This window comes from Gossypium hirsutum, chromosome A11 (genome assembly GCF_007990345.1).
Source record: "Gossypium hirsutum isolate 1008001.06 chromosome A11, Gossypium_hirsutum_v2.1, whole genome shotgun sequence".
Lineage (NCBI taxonomy): Eukaryota > Viridiplantae > Streptophyta > Magnoliopsida > Malvales > Malvaceae > Gossypium > Gossypium hirsutum.
In genome coordinates, this window is record NC_053434.1 from 52,675,650 (window position 1) to 52,689,597 (window position 13,948).

The following is a 13,948-nucleotide window of genomic DNA, read 5'->3' on the forward strand; positions in this document are numbered from 1 at the left end:
ATATATATATACCTATGTGTGATTATCATAATTTAGTCGATTACTCATGTTATGCACAAACACGTATACACACACACACACATATATATAATGCATGCCTTGATATCGTATAAATCCCATTTGGCCCTAGCTAAACAAATTTTGCTTCCATTTAAATTTCTATTTCATGACCAATGTAGCAATTATCATATTAGTTTCACCTATGCCAAACAATGACCGAATCACTCAATCGCATTTATAGCCGATTCTATCTTGTTCATATTAAGATCATAACTCACTTAAAATAACTTCTAGTCTTTCACACTCTCATATCCATTATTATAAGTATTGCTGAATACTTAACACAACTAAGCTAAGAATTTACCCAACATCATCTTACTTAATTTCTACTTATTCATCAAAATTTCAAATACGAAGTATTTAGCACCTATGCACTTAAATCGAATTAGCAAACACCTATAGACCTTGGCCGAATGTCATTAAACACAAGTCATCAAAATCTTATGATTCAAAAATCAAACTCTTAACAATAATACACAATGTCGAACCCTTAGATGATCAAACATCTAATTTAATCAATTTAAAACACCTAAACGGCATTTGTTCAAGACATTAAACAACTACATGTTCGGCTATTACACATATGAGCATTAACAATTCATACTATTAATAAGCTCAACTTCTTGCAACAACAAATTCTTCATCAAAACTTAAAGGCTATAATCAAATTATTTCCTCATCAACCATAACCGAATGTGCAATCCATCCATCAAGATTCAAAATTTTTTTTGGCATAGGCTAAGTAAGAAACAAGATGATTAACCTAAAACAAGCTTAAATTTCAAAAAATCTAACACCATTCACTAACCTTTCTTATGTTTCAAATGACCGAAATTCTTCCCCCTTCTCTTCCTTTCAATTCGGCCAAGAAGAACAATGATGAAGCTTTGTTTTATTCACCCAAATTTTCACTTATTTCTTTATTCATTAATTCATTTTGTATATCAAAATGTTAACAAACAATTTAAAAAAATGCATATAATATGTGTTAATCATTATCATGGCCGGCCACTATCTCTAAATGGCTAATTAGACATGCAAGTCCACCTTTTTAACAACATGCATAAATAGACCACCTTAAAATTTACCCATCACATTTCACAATTGTCTCACTTAAGTCCTATTTAAAATTTTCACATACAAATGACAAAAATCAAAGCATGAGACTTTCACAAATGCATTTACACATATAATAGGCATATAATTTAACAGTTAATTATTTTTAAGACTTAGTTTTGTGGTCCCGAAACCTTTTTCCGACTAGGGTCAAATTAGGGCTATCACACAAACATATACCAGCCAATTCTAACACCTAACATGATATATCATCGTATGCAATCATGTTTATTATCTTACCTTTTATAGACATATATGTTTAACATAATTCAATCAAACCATACTAAACACATATGTAATTACCCCGACATAACCTTATAAATATACCAAATCAATCCATTAGTAGCTATTCCAATGGCTAGATTACAAATAACCATTTACATACCAACATTGGCAAAGTTAGCCTATACATGCCATTATACCAAAATGAGTTCATTATTTATACCAAAATGAGCTAGTAGATAGTGTGATGATGCTCCGACCGAACTCCAACCTTTGCGAGCTTTTGAGCACTATAAAATAGAGAAAAAGAAAATCTAGTAAGCATTTACTACTTAGTAAGTTCGTATAACAAGAATTAAACATGCCAATCATATTCATTTAACATAAGCATACAATAACATGCTTCCCAACAATTTAGTAAAATTGCCTAATTACATACACTCAAATAAGCAAGTTAGTCACATAATTCACATGTACATCAAGTAAGCGTGGATAAGCTCATCATGCTATAAACTTTCAGAAGAATTAGTGACATAATTCTTTTAATCTCATAATTTCACATGTCAAGAGTTCTATCCGTTGAATTATTGAAATATCGATGGATTCTCAGGTAGTACACACAAGGTGTACAAAACTGTAAATAGTCAACTCATAATCAGGGTACCCATTAGGGCACATTATGAGGAGCACACTCTCGAGCCATATATCAGGATGCTCATATGAGCCATGTAATAGGATATTTATCCGGGCTAAATAGGAAACTCATAAGATTTTTAATTAGAGAGCTTATAGAGCTTTACAGGTAACTCCGAAGAGTTATTATTAGGGAGCTCCAGATAGCCATATAACAAAAAGTTCAAGTGAGCCATATTAGGAAGCGCATAAGAGATTATATCAGGACGCTCACGTAGAGCAACGTTTGTGTTCGCATTATATGCTGGATCACAATCAATAGAATCATTTAACAGGACACTCACCAAGAGATGCGGTAATGTGTAACACATGCAAAATCACTACCGATCAGGATGCTCGCAGGAACCATATAATAGGAAGCTCGAGAGGGCTTATAATGGTATGCTCGTAGGAGCTCTGGTATATTCGCAACATATGCAGGACTATAACGAAATCGGGAAATCCTGTATCCTTCGAATTCCATTATTCAAACTAGATTTAATATTTATCGGGCTTTATCAAATATGTAATCAATTTCATGTATATGACATTTATACAATTCACATGCACAACATTCAATTCAAGCATATAAATATACACAATTTAGTTACACAAACTTACCTTAATATTCGTTTGTATAAGAAAGCATACTAATCCTACACTTTTTGTTTTGCTTGATCCAATTTCTTATTTGGTCTTTCTGGATATATATAAATGATTTGAATCATCAATTTAATACAATTCATATTCAATTGGATTCAATTTACACTCTAGGAAAAATTACCATTTTGCTCATATAGTTTTCATAATTTCCAATTTCGTCCTTAGGCTCGGAAAATAAATTCATGCAATTTAATCCTTATTCCAAGCCTAGCCGAAATTTTCATGTAGTAATAAAAGCTCATGAATTTCTTAAAAATCATAATTTTTCTATGGGATTTACAATTTTTCAATTTAGTCCCTAAATCACAATTTCATGAAAATTCTCTATGTAAAAGTTGTTTATCTATTAAAAACCTTTCATTTTCTGCCATAAATTTCAAAATTTCAGCATATTCATCCATGGAGAAATTTCTATACTTTTATATCTTTTCAAATTAATCTCCAAAATAGATAGATTAAGCTATCCCATCTCAAAAATATAAAATTACTAAAAACGGGACAAGAATACTTACCCAATTAAGCCAAGAAAGCTTGCTTTCTCTTTCCTGGGGTTTCCATGTATATTTTAGGGAAGAAGATGATATAAAATGATATTATTTCTTTTTAATTCATTTAACATCTTTTAATTATTTTAGTTTCCAATTTAGTCCTCACATTTTTCTAATTTTTCATGGATGAATCACTAAAAATATCTACTAACTTTTCTTTAATGGTCTAATTACCATATAAGGACCTCTTATTTTGAATTCCATAGCTAATTGATCCTTTCAACAACTAGAACTCAACTTTTGCATTTTATGCAATTTGTTCCTTTCCCTAATTAAACGCATAATCGGAAAAATTTTCTTATCAGAATTTTCATATAACATTCCTATCATAATATAATATTAAAATAAATTTTTTTCTGACTCAGATTTGTGGTCCCAAAACCACTGTTCCGATTTCACTGAAAATGGGTTGTTACATGGGGTGTTACACTTGTCATCTGACTTGTATTATACAATTATCAGTACAATTGTAACACATGTTACAATAAACTAGAAGTTTATAAATCGAAATGTATTTACTATTTGGCGTGAACAGTTAGGCCATCCCGATTCATCTACAATGCAAAAAATAATTGAGAATTCACATAGTTATCCATTGAAGACCAAAAGATTCTTCAATTTAAGGAATTCTCATTTGGTGCTGTTATTAAGGAAAATTCTTACGCGAGCATCACCAGCTAAGATTGGGATAAAATCTCTTGTATTTCTAGAATATATTCAAGGCGATATATGCGAGCCCCTTCATCCAACATTTAGACCATTTGAATATTTTATGGTTTTGATAGATGTATCTACAAGATGGTCAAGTGTGTGCTTATTATCAACTTCTAATTTGGCTTTTGTGAGATTACTTATGCAAGTAATTAAATTAAGGGCACAATTTCCAAACTATGCAATTAAAACAATTCATCTTGATAATGCTAGTGAGTTTACATGTTGCACTCCTTGCACACATTAAGCCAAGAAGTTATCATAAATACTCCCTATTATAATCAGCTTTTGGTCAAGAGCCAAATATTGTTCATCCTAGAATTTTTTGTTATGTGGTATATGTTCCAATTACTCTACCACAACAAAAAAAGATGGGTCCTCAAAGAAGGTTAGGAATATATGTTGGGTATGAATACCCTTCTGTAATTAAGTATCTTGAACCAATGACAAGAAATTTGTTTACTACACTATATGTCGATTTTTATTTTGATGACACAATGTTCCCAACATTAGGGGGAAAACAATTGGGAAAAGAAATTACGTGGGATGATCTATTATTATCTCATTTAGATCCTCGAACAAAAAAAATATGTACTAAAAGTTCAAAAGTTAATTAAATAGTAAAATATCACAAATCAACTTCCATATGCTTTTACTGACCTTAAAAAAGTTACAATATGTCAACAATTGAGGGTTAAATTGGAAGAAAATCGTAACTTGGCAGCCTCTACTAGAAAATCAGGAAATGTTAGTAACTGAAATTGGATAGGGTTGAGATCCAAGTATGGTTTGGTTGAATTAGAACCAATAGTTTCCTTGGTGGAAGACAAAATGATTATAAATGGACGGTTTCTATGGAGTTGATAGCCGAACAAGACGAGTTATAAATAGCTGAGAAATGACTTCTCGGAGAGAATTCTTCCCCCTTCTATTTCATTTTCTTCTCTTTCTCATCATCTACCTTGGGTTGCCTCAAAGAAGAGATAGTTATGGAAAACTCTGTATGGAGTAGTAATCATGAAGTTTTAGTCGAAAAAGTAGAGAACCATAAAGCTGGTAAGGTTCTAAGTCTCTCGGTGTATGTAAGGTTCAGTAAACAAGATTAGGGGATTTCAAAACTATTTTAAGGATTTTGCATAATTTTGGAAAACTAAATTTTAAGTTGAAAAATGCTAATTTTAATTTATGGTCTTGGTTGTAATGCTTAGTTACCAATAGAATGGAAACTCTGGTGTTTAGGAAAGACTAAGCTGATTAAGTAAAGAAACATTAGGTGAGTTTTCACGCTCCAACTCTGAGATGTTTTTTGTTTGGCAAGAGTGTGTTAAATCCAGTATGAGTTCCATGATTATGCGTAATCTCAGTTGTTTGAAAATGCTTGTATATGTAAAGTTGAGTAGATTTATAGGTATCCATTAGTATGTCGTTATGAAAGAGAAGGTTGTAGCCTTATGCTTGTAAAGTAGCATACGCCGTGTTCAAATGATTATGAATTGTGAGAAATGCCTATTTGTATGTGTTTTGTAATACGTACGAGAATTTTTGAAGGGTTTAGATGAAGTTAGAATTTGGGAAATGGGAATTTTTGTTAGATACCACCATATGGTGTTGTTTTCTACAAACCGTGATGTGTAAAGCTCATGGCCTTGCGAAAGGGACACTGAGGTGTTGAAGCATTAAGGTTAGGAATGGTGAGATGAAAGAATGGGTGGAGGAATAGGAGAAAGTTGAATTCCATTAAGATTTTGCCATTTGGGTTTGCCAGGAGTAAATCATGATGTGTGAAGCTCCAGGCCTTGTGGGGGGCACTTTGGTGTTCGAGAATTAAGGTAGATACAAGAAAAATAAATATCAACAATTATAAGGTTCCATAAAACAACACTGCGAGGGCCATCAGCAGGCTCTATGGGGCAACACCGTGACAGTTGTAAGGTCCTTCGAGACGATACCACAATAACTATAGGGTCCTTTTGGGTGACACTTAAAAAGAGGTCTAACATGTAAGACCATGGTTTAGTTATGGAAACGAGGTAGTCTACCGAGACGGTAAACATGGTGTAGTCTTCTGGGAGAGGAAAACAAGGATTATGAGGTGTAAAACCATATCTTGACTATGGTAGCTTGTGGAGTCCACCAGGACACCAAACATAGTGTATTTCGTTGAGGCAATAAACATGGGTAGTCAATTAGGACAGTAGTCGTAAGAAATTTTGTAGATAAGGAAAAATGGTTAAAAGGAAAGTGGAAGTATAGGGCGAAATACTAAGTGACGGAATCTGCCAATGAATGAGAAACGTGATGGGAATGGAAAAAGATTGCTAGAATAGTAGTCGCGGAAATTAGTAGGGAATATGGGTAGTAACCCAGCAAGAAATAGTCACGGGAGATGACGTACCAGTAATGCCTGATGCACAGGGAAATGAATTAAGGTTTATTGACTGCCTCTGGATGTACTAACATCTAGAGTGTGAAAACTGCTACAAAATAAATGGAATTTAAGGCAGTTGTAATATAGTTTGTTTACAATGAAACACTTCGTAAGTATTCTGAAGATCATACCCAAGGGAGACTAGTACTAAATTAATTTTAACCTAAATGCCAATAGATCTAATTACTACTTTAAATAAACTATATTATGAATAAACATAAAAAAAAATTTAGGGTTTTTAGAGTAATAATAATAACAAAATAACATAAAAGGATAAAATTTAAGAGATAAAAAAGTAAAATAAATCAAATCTTATTATGGGTGATTAGCTCGCTTCGGCAACTCCAACCAACTATTGTTTCAGATTTCTCGTCAACAACTAGTCAATACCCTAACAGGATCGTCCGATCTTCCACTGACATAACAAGTTAGCAAGGACTACTTATCTTCCGACCTCACAGTCCAAACTGGCTTGGGATGAAGGTGTTAACGGATAGGCCATACAAATTTTGGGTTAATTCTCACCCTGAGACTTCTTGGGGCTATCAGGCCTGGGCTTTGTTTCACGTTCTTCCTTTCCCAAACAACTAATCCGTTGAGTAACTTTACAAAATAGTTAATAGATCATACCTTCACTCGCTAATCCCTATAGAAGGATTAGTTCTTCATGGCTTTCATAGACAACATACGATGTAAAGATAAAACATATCAAATAAATTGAGAATATAGAGTTTACGAAAGACCTTAATTGTATTAAAATTAAACGCGAATCCAAAGAAGTTCATCGTCTTCACAATTCAGGCTCTTAAAAGATAAAATTAAAGAAAGTATTCTAGAGTAAGTGAATGGTGTCCATAACATGTGCCAAAGGAGCTTATTTATAGATTCTAAGTGGCCGTCATCCTTAATCTTAGGTTAGCTGACATTCTCGAGCTTTAAGTTTGATTGTGTATACCAAAATGCCCCTATTTCATAATTAATTTCCACTCTAGAGTTGATGTCATGACACACCAAGACTAATGTAGTGACATAGCAATCAGTGTACTCCTCATGGGATATCTTTAGGGGTAAGCCACGACACCACTAGTCTGTGTCGTGACATTGAAGGTAGTTTTATGATTTCTCCATTCTACTCCCTATGTTGCAATAGTGAACTGTAACACCCCAAACCTGGCTTAGACGCTACAGCCGAATTTGGTGTGTCACATCTGAGTGTTTTGCGAAACCTTGTACTTGATGGTGGAAACCATTTGTAAGTTAAACCCATCCGATTAAAAACCATGGAAGTTTCTTTAGTTGAAAACCTTAAGGTTAGAAATGCAGGTTTTTATTTGAAACGTTATTATTTTGAAAATTTGATGTTCCTACTCTAGCAGTTTAGAATATGAAATGAAAAGCCCATTAAAAGTTAAAAACCCCCAAATGGCCTTATTACATAATTAAAACCCAAATATGAAAGCTTAAATAAATTGAGTTATTAACAACCAATCTGCGGACGAGTGGCCACTACTGAGTCCCTCGCGGCTCCAAATCAACTAAGGCTAGGGATTACCTGCACAGTTAATAGAAAGATGAGTTTACGAAAACTCTGTGTGTAATACCCTATCGGTCAACAGTAACAGTGCATACAGTAACGGTCTAGGCCTGAGCCCTATTCAATAACAGTACAGTCTAGGCCTCAGCCCTATGCAGTAACAGTACAGTCTAGGCCTAAGCCCTATGCAGTAACAGTGTAGGCCTATGCCCAAAATAGTATAATCATAATAAATATATGCAACCCAACCCAACCCATCCTGCTCACCACCCGACCAACTCACCATGTGGGGAATAAATCGACCCACCCAGCCAACACACCAATATCGTAGTGTAGCTGCTAATAGTAACACAGTAAAGCTGCTATTAACAATAAACGTGGCATAGCCACTAATATCAGAATACGTGGCCAAGCCACCAGAATAGTACTTCCTCCAAATCAAAATCCCAACCCCAATGCAGTATGTCATGTCATAATATTTCGAGTATGCAAGGTTTCATACTCAGATACGGTCATGCATATATCATACACTCATCAATTAATCTACTTCTAAGGTATAATAGTCATTTCTACCCATTAGGGGTAGAATAGTAAGTTTTACCCCTCAGGGGTATTTTGGTCATTTTACTAAGTTTTACCCCTCAGGGGTATTTTGGTCATTTTACCCTCTAGGGTCTCAATACAGATAATCAACCTCTAAGAAGGTCCATAGTCACCTCGAGCGACTTAAGTAACCTAAACATACCTAACGGTGTAAATGGCATAAGACCCATTATTCGGCCTAAGTGGGCCCACACGCTCGTGTGGCCCACTTAGCCCAAATTTAGCTACGGTTATGTGACCTACATAGCCCAGTCCAAAATTTATCACTTACCATGGATTTAATCTATGTGGGGACCAAGAGCCTGGTGGGTTTTCCTGGACCATTTTGGCCCAACGAAGCCCTTAACGGCCTATGCCATGCACATGACATGACAAGCCCAACTACTTCCCCCCTATCAGTTAGATTTACACAAGTGGGCCCACGGGGCCCATTTGGCCCATTGAGGCCCACTACACGAGAGCACTCGTGGCAGCCTCTACAGTCTATCACCCATGGTTTGTGGGCTCGGTTTACCCCACGAGCGGTCACACGCTCGTGAGGCCTCAAATGCCAAAGTTTCAGCTTTTCGGGTTTTGTCGATTTCCAAAAAAGAAGGGCATGAATACACACCTGTTTATGAGAACGCACCGAAGTCCATGGTTACCAACTTTGCCACATCCTGCATTGAGTCTTAATCACTTTTCCTCTCACCAACTCATTTGGTTCGCTCTATTTAAAGCCAGCTTCTCACCAATGCTCTATCTAATGAATGGGGAGTTCACTTTCAAATTGTTCGCCCTTCACCCACCCCCGAGTATATGCTTCAACAGAAATCACGCACACAAGGGTAAATTGATAAAATATAAACCTCTGGTAAAATGCCCACTATAACCCAGCAGATAAAGTACATTACATAGTCTATTTTAGGGATTGGCGACTTACCCATTTTGTGACTTTAGCACTGGACGTTCCAAAAATGGGTACTATCGGGTCGGGTGAATTCAATAATAGATGCCTAGTGGCATTCCAGCTTTCCTTCTCCTTTTAGGACCTATCCGAAAGAGAATCCAGTACTTCTCGGTCGTGAATATCTGAATAGGGCGAACTGCCTCGTGGATATCTTTTCTTCGGAACAAAACAATTAGAATAGAATTAGGCTCGGTCAACTGGAATGTGTATTATCCATATAGGGGATCCTCTGGTTGAGAACATCCATCGACCTGAGACGAAGAGAAAGGTGTATCTATTTTATTTAGTTAATCAGTTAAACCAATAATTCGTTATTGGAGCAGATAGCAACAACCATTTCATCCGACATGCGTATTTTTTATCTTCCAATGGATTTACATCTTTCATTAATGGAAATTTTTTGATGTAGTGAGTAATAGCTCTGGTTGTTCCCTGTTCAAGAATTCTTGTGTTTCTCACCAAATGTAACACCCTAAACCCGGCCTGGATGTTATGGCCAAATCTGGCGCGTCACATTAAAGTGTTTTAGCAAAAACCTTGTTTTCATTGAAAACCCTTCCTTAAAATGAGAAACCTTAATTAACTTATAAAAACTCTCTTTCAATCGTGAAAGCTTGTTTAAAACATATGATTTATGAAAGCCTGTCATTTTAAAATTTAATTGTGGAAATATAGAAAAACAATCTATGATTTAGGAAACCCATGTTGACCTTCTCATATTACAACGCATAAAAATAACAATCCAAATAATAATAAAAGGGAAGGCCTTATTTCATTCCAGTCTAAAATTACATGATAAGCTAGAAACTATATGCTTTCTTTTTTAAAAATAAAAACAAGTCCAAGTTGTCTTGCTAGCTGGCCACCTCCGAGACCCTCCAAACATCGAACCTTCTACTGAGCATCACTTTAGAAAAATAAAAGAGGGACTGATTTTTCGTACACTCAGTGTGTACAACCCTCGACGAGTAATAAGCATTCATCAATCACCATAAAATCATACATGCAATGCAATGCAGTGTAGTGCAACCCACTCCAATAGTCCAACTGGTACACATCAACTTCGTCTCCCAATGCACATCATATGGGGATATAAGTATCGACCCAACCATCCGATACACATCGATGGTAGCCCGGTTGTGGAACTACCTTCATTACAGCAAGCTGCCAATCACATATTGGACTTAAAAGCCGTCGGTGGACCCAGGTTGTCAAGCAACCATGCGATCCTCGTATTCTTCCTCTGTTCCATAATTCCCAACCCATATGCAACCTAAATAGAATATCGTATGTATGCAGCAGATATACATGAACACCCATAAGTCTTACTTTCTACACATAGGGGTATTTTAGTCATTTTTGCCCTTAGGGCATTTCGGTAATTTCTCTTGTTATGGGTTTGTTATTTACCTTGGCTCGTTTACAAGTCTCCGTTGGCTAAAGTGAACAGATACTACGCACCAAGTAGGATTCCAAAGAAGAGGAGGTGAGTCATTAAGACCGCTTAAGTACCAAGCTCTCCCTAGATCCAACCCTAGACATGCATATACCCATTACCACACCTTAACCTTATGACTCGTCCACGGTCACAATTAATTAATTAAATTTTATGTCAATTAATCAGTTATCAGATACTACGCCCAAAACCCCTTGTAGAGCTCAAACAAGTCTACATACATGCATATGGCCCACTAGGCCCAATCTCATTCATATGGCCCATTAGGCCCAAATCACATTCATACGACCCACTAGGCCCAAATCACATTTTTATACATGCTTTCATATAATTTCCATCACTTAACATCAAGTTGCCAATTTTGCCTATTATGTCCCAACAGCCCATCGGGCCCACATAGCCCATGCTGACTCGGTTGGCCAAAACATGGCCCAAGTTCATGGAATCATCCATGAGCCTCAGATAACCTATCGGTTTCCCCCTCACGAGTGTTCGTGCACTCGCAACACTACCATAGCAAAAATTTCAACTTTTCGGCATTTCGGCTTTTACCGATCTACTGTGTGTGTGCAGTGTATGTGCACACTTGGTAATAAAGCGTGCTGCGATCCCCCTTACCACGAACCTAAAATCGATATCACTCAATGATTACTCACATATACTTATCGAATACTTCACCAAAAGCCAAAGTCTCACCTTAACCTTACTTGAAACGCCAAGTCTTAATAGCTTTTCCTTGATCACTAATCACGAGTGCTACCAAGATCTGCATTAACCTTGATCATTAAAAACATATTGGGTGACTTGTATCCAGCATATGTCACCCTTTTCTACTAAAGCCTATTTAGCCAACCTTTACCAAAGTGAAGAACACTTACCAAAGTTTCAACACTTAGGGAGCAAATCGGCAGAGATCCAAAAGACTGGGATTCGATACTAATCCTACCAAAACCAATTAGAAGAAGTGAGGGACAGAGTGATCTATACTAGCAAAACTGATTGAGAAAGAAAAACACTTACACTAGAATTAACCTAGTGGAAAGAGTAGTGGAGGCACAGAGGATATTCAAAAAATGTATTAAGAATGGGATTAAAATATGTTACTTTTATAGCTTATCATATATCATTAAGATTAAGCCCGATATAATCCAACTATAAGCTTGGCACAAGCCCAAGCATCACCAGCAACACATGTTAGTGTATCAATTCATAATTCACTTGAATTAAACATGTGATGATCCATTTTCGTGTGAGCATATTTCATTTGAATCATTTAACCTTTCCGTGAACATATGCATAATGCCAAGCAAAAAATAACATTTTTAATCCTTTTCATAAATTCATGATAGAGTTCATTTGGATATTTACCGTTCATTTCCTTTTCATGCCCGTTGAACCATGTAATGACCCAATAGTCACAGGTGTTAAAAGTGCATTTTTGAGGCTTCATTCCCGTAAATCAGACTCGTAAGCTAGTTGTGTAGTTAATTAGTTTCGGTTAAGTGAATTTGCTCAAATTAAGAGTAATAAGGTATAAGGACTAAATTGCATATAGAATGAAAGTTGAATTATAGATTAAAGAATAATTAAAGGGACTAAAGAGGCAATTATACCCTTACCTCTTTAGTAGGACAGGATTAGGTAAGATATTTCTAAATTTATTATATATATTATAATAAATAAAGTTATCTTAAGTAGTAAGTATATATATTATATAATTATAATAAAACATATTGAATAAGTAAAAGAAAAATAAAGATAAAAGCCAAACAAAGTTAGAAAGAAAGGAAAAGAAAAAGAAAGAAAGGGAGAAAGAAGAAACTCACGACCAAGAGCTCCAAAATTTCAAAGTTTAATTGGTTAGTCAATTTAGTCCATTTGTCTTTTAATCTTTATGTTTTTGGAATCCGGTGTTAAGTATTACCCGACCCATGTTGAAATTTTAGCATTGACTGAGTTTTTAAATGTTGTTAATGTTGAAGAATTTTTGTATTAAGGATTAAATTGATAGATTTTTAAGCTAGAAGTGAAAAAGGATTAAATTGTAGAATAAATTGTAAATTTTGTGTAATAGGGACTAAATTGTGAAAAATTCAAAATTTAGGGGTTTAATGAAAAATTCAAAATTTAAGGGTTTAAGTGAAAATAGGGAGTTAAATTTAGTTTAAAGTGGAATTTTTATGGAAATATAAGATTAATTGTGAAGAATAAAAATTAGTCTCGGTTTAGGGACTAAATTGAAATTTGGGCAAATATTGAGTCAAAATTTAAATATTCAATATGAAATTGAATTGTGTTCTATTGATGAATTTTAATTTTTTTAATTTCGTAGCTAACGTCGTACCGGAATCCTCGAGTAAAAAGGGGAAAGATAAAGTCAACGTCGAATAGCTCGGAATTCCTGGTTTGTATTTCTATAATCCAAACTAAGTTGTAAAATTATTGCATTTTGATTTCTTGTGTATGGTAAGTATTGAAGGTGAGAATTATTGTGTTTTACAATTGAAATGGATTGATTCGGTATATGATGAATTAATTGAATTTATATGAATTGAATTGAATTCATATTTATATATGTGATTATATGAAAATTTGATATTGGATTTTGGTTATATTTGAAAAGTAAAATGTAAATCTATTAATTATATCGGGCTGAGTAGGACATAAATGGCATGCCATAGGATAAGAAGAGTTTTGGGGTTTCTTCGACCTCAAGTCGATGAGGCGCTGGGTGCCAATTTACTTCGGATTAACCGATGAGATATTGGGTGTCAAATTTATATAGCGCTGGGCGTAGATACTACTTCGAATTTATCCGATGAGGCACTGGGTGCCAAACTGGTGTGTTGGTTAGATCCGTGTATCTGTTCGAGCCCGAGTCGTGTTAATAGGGGTAATTCAATAAAACTGTACTATGATTAATATTGGATGATATTGTATGTGAATTGAAAATGGGATAGTGAATTGAAACATGAAAATGATATAC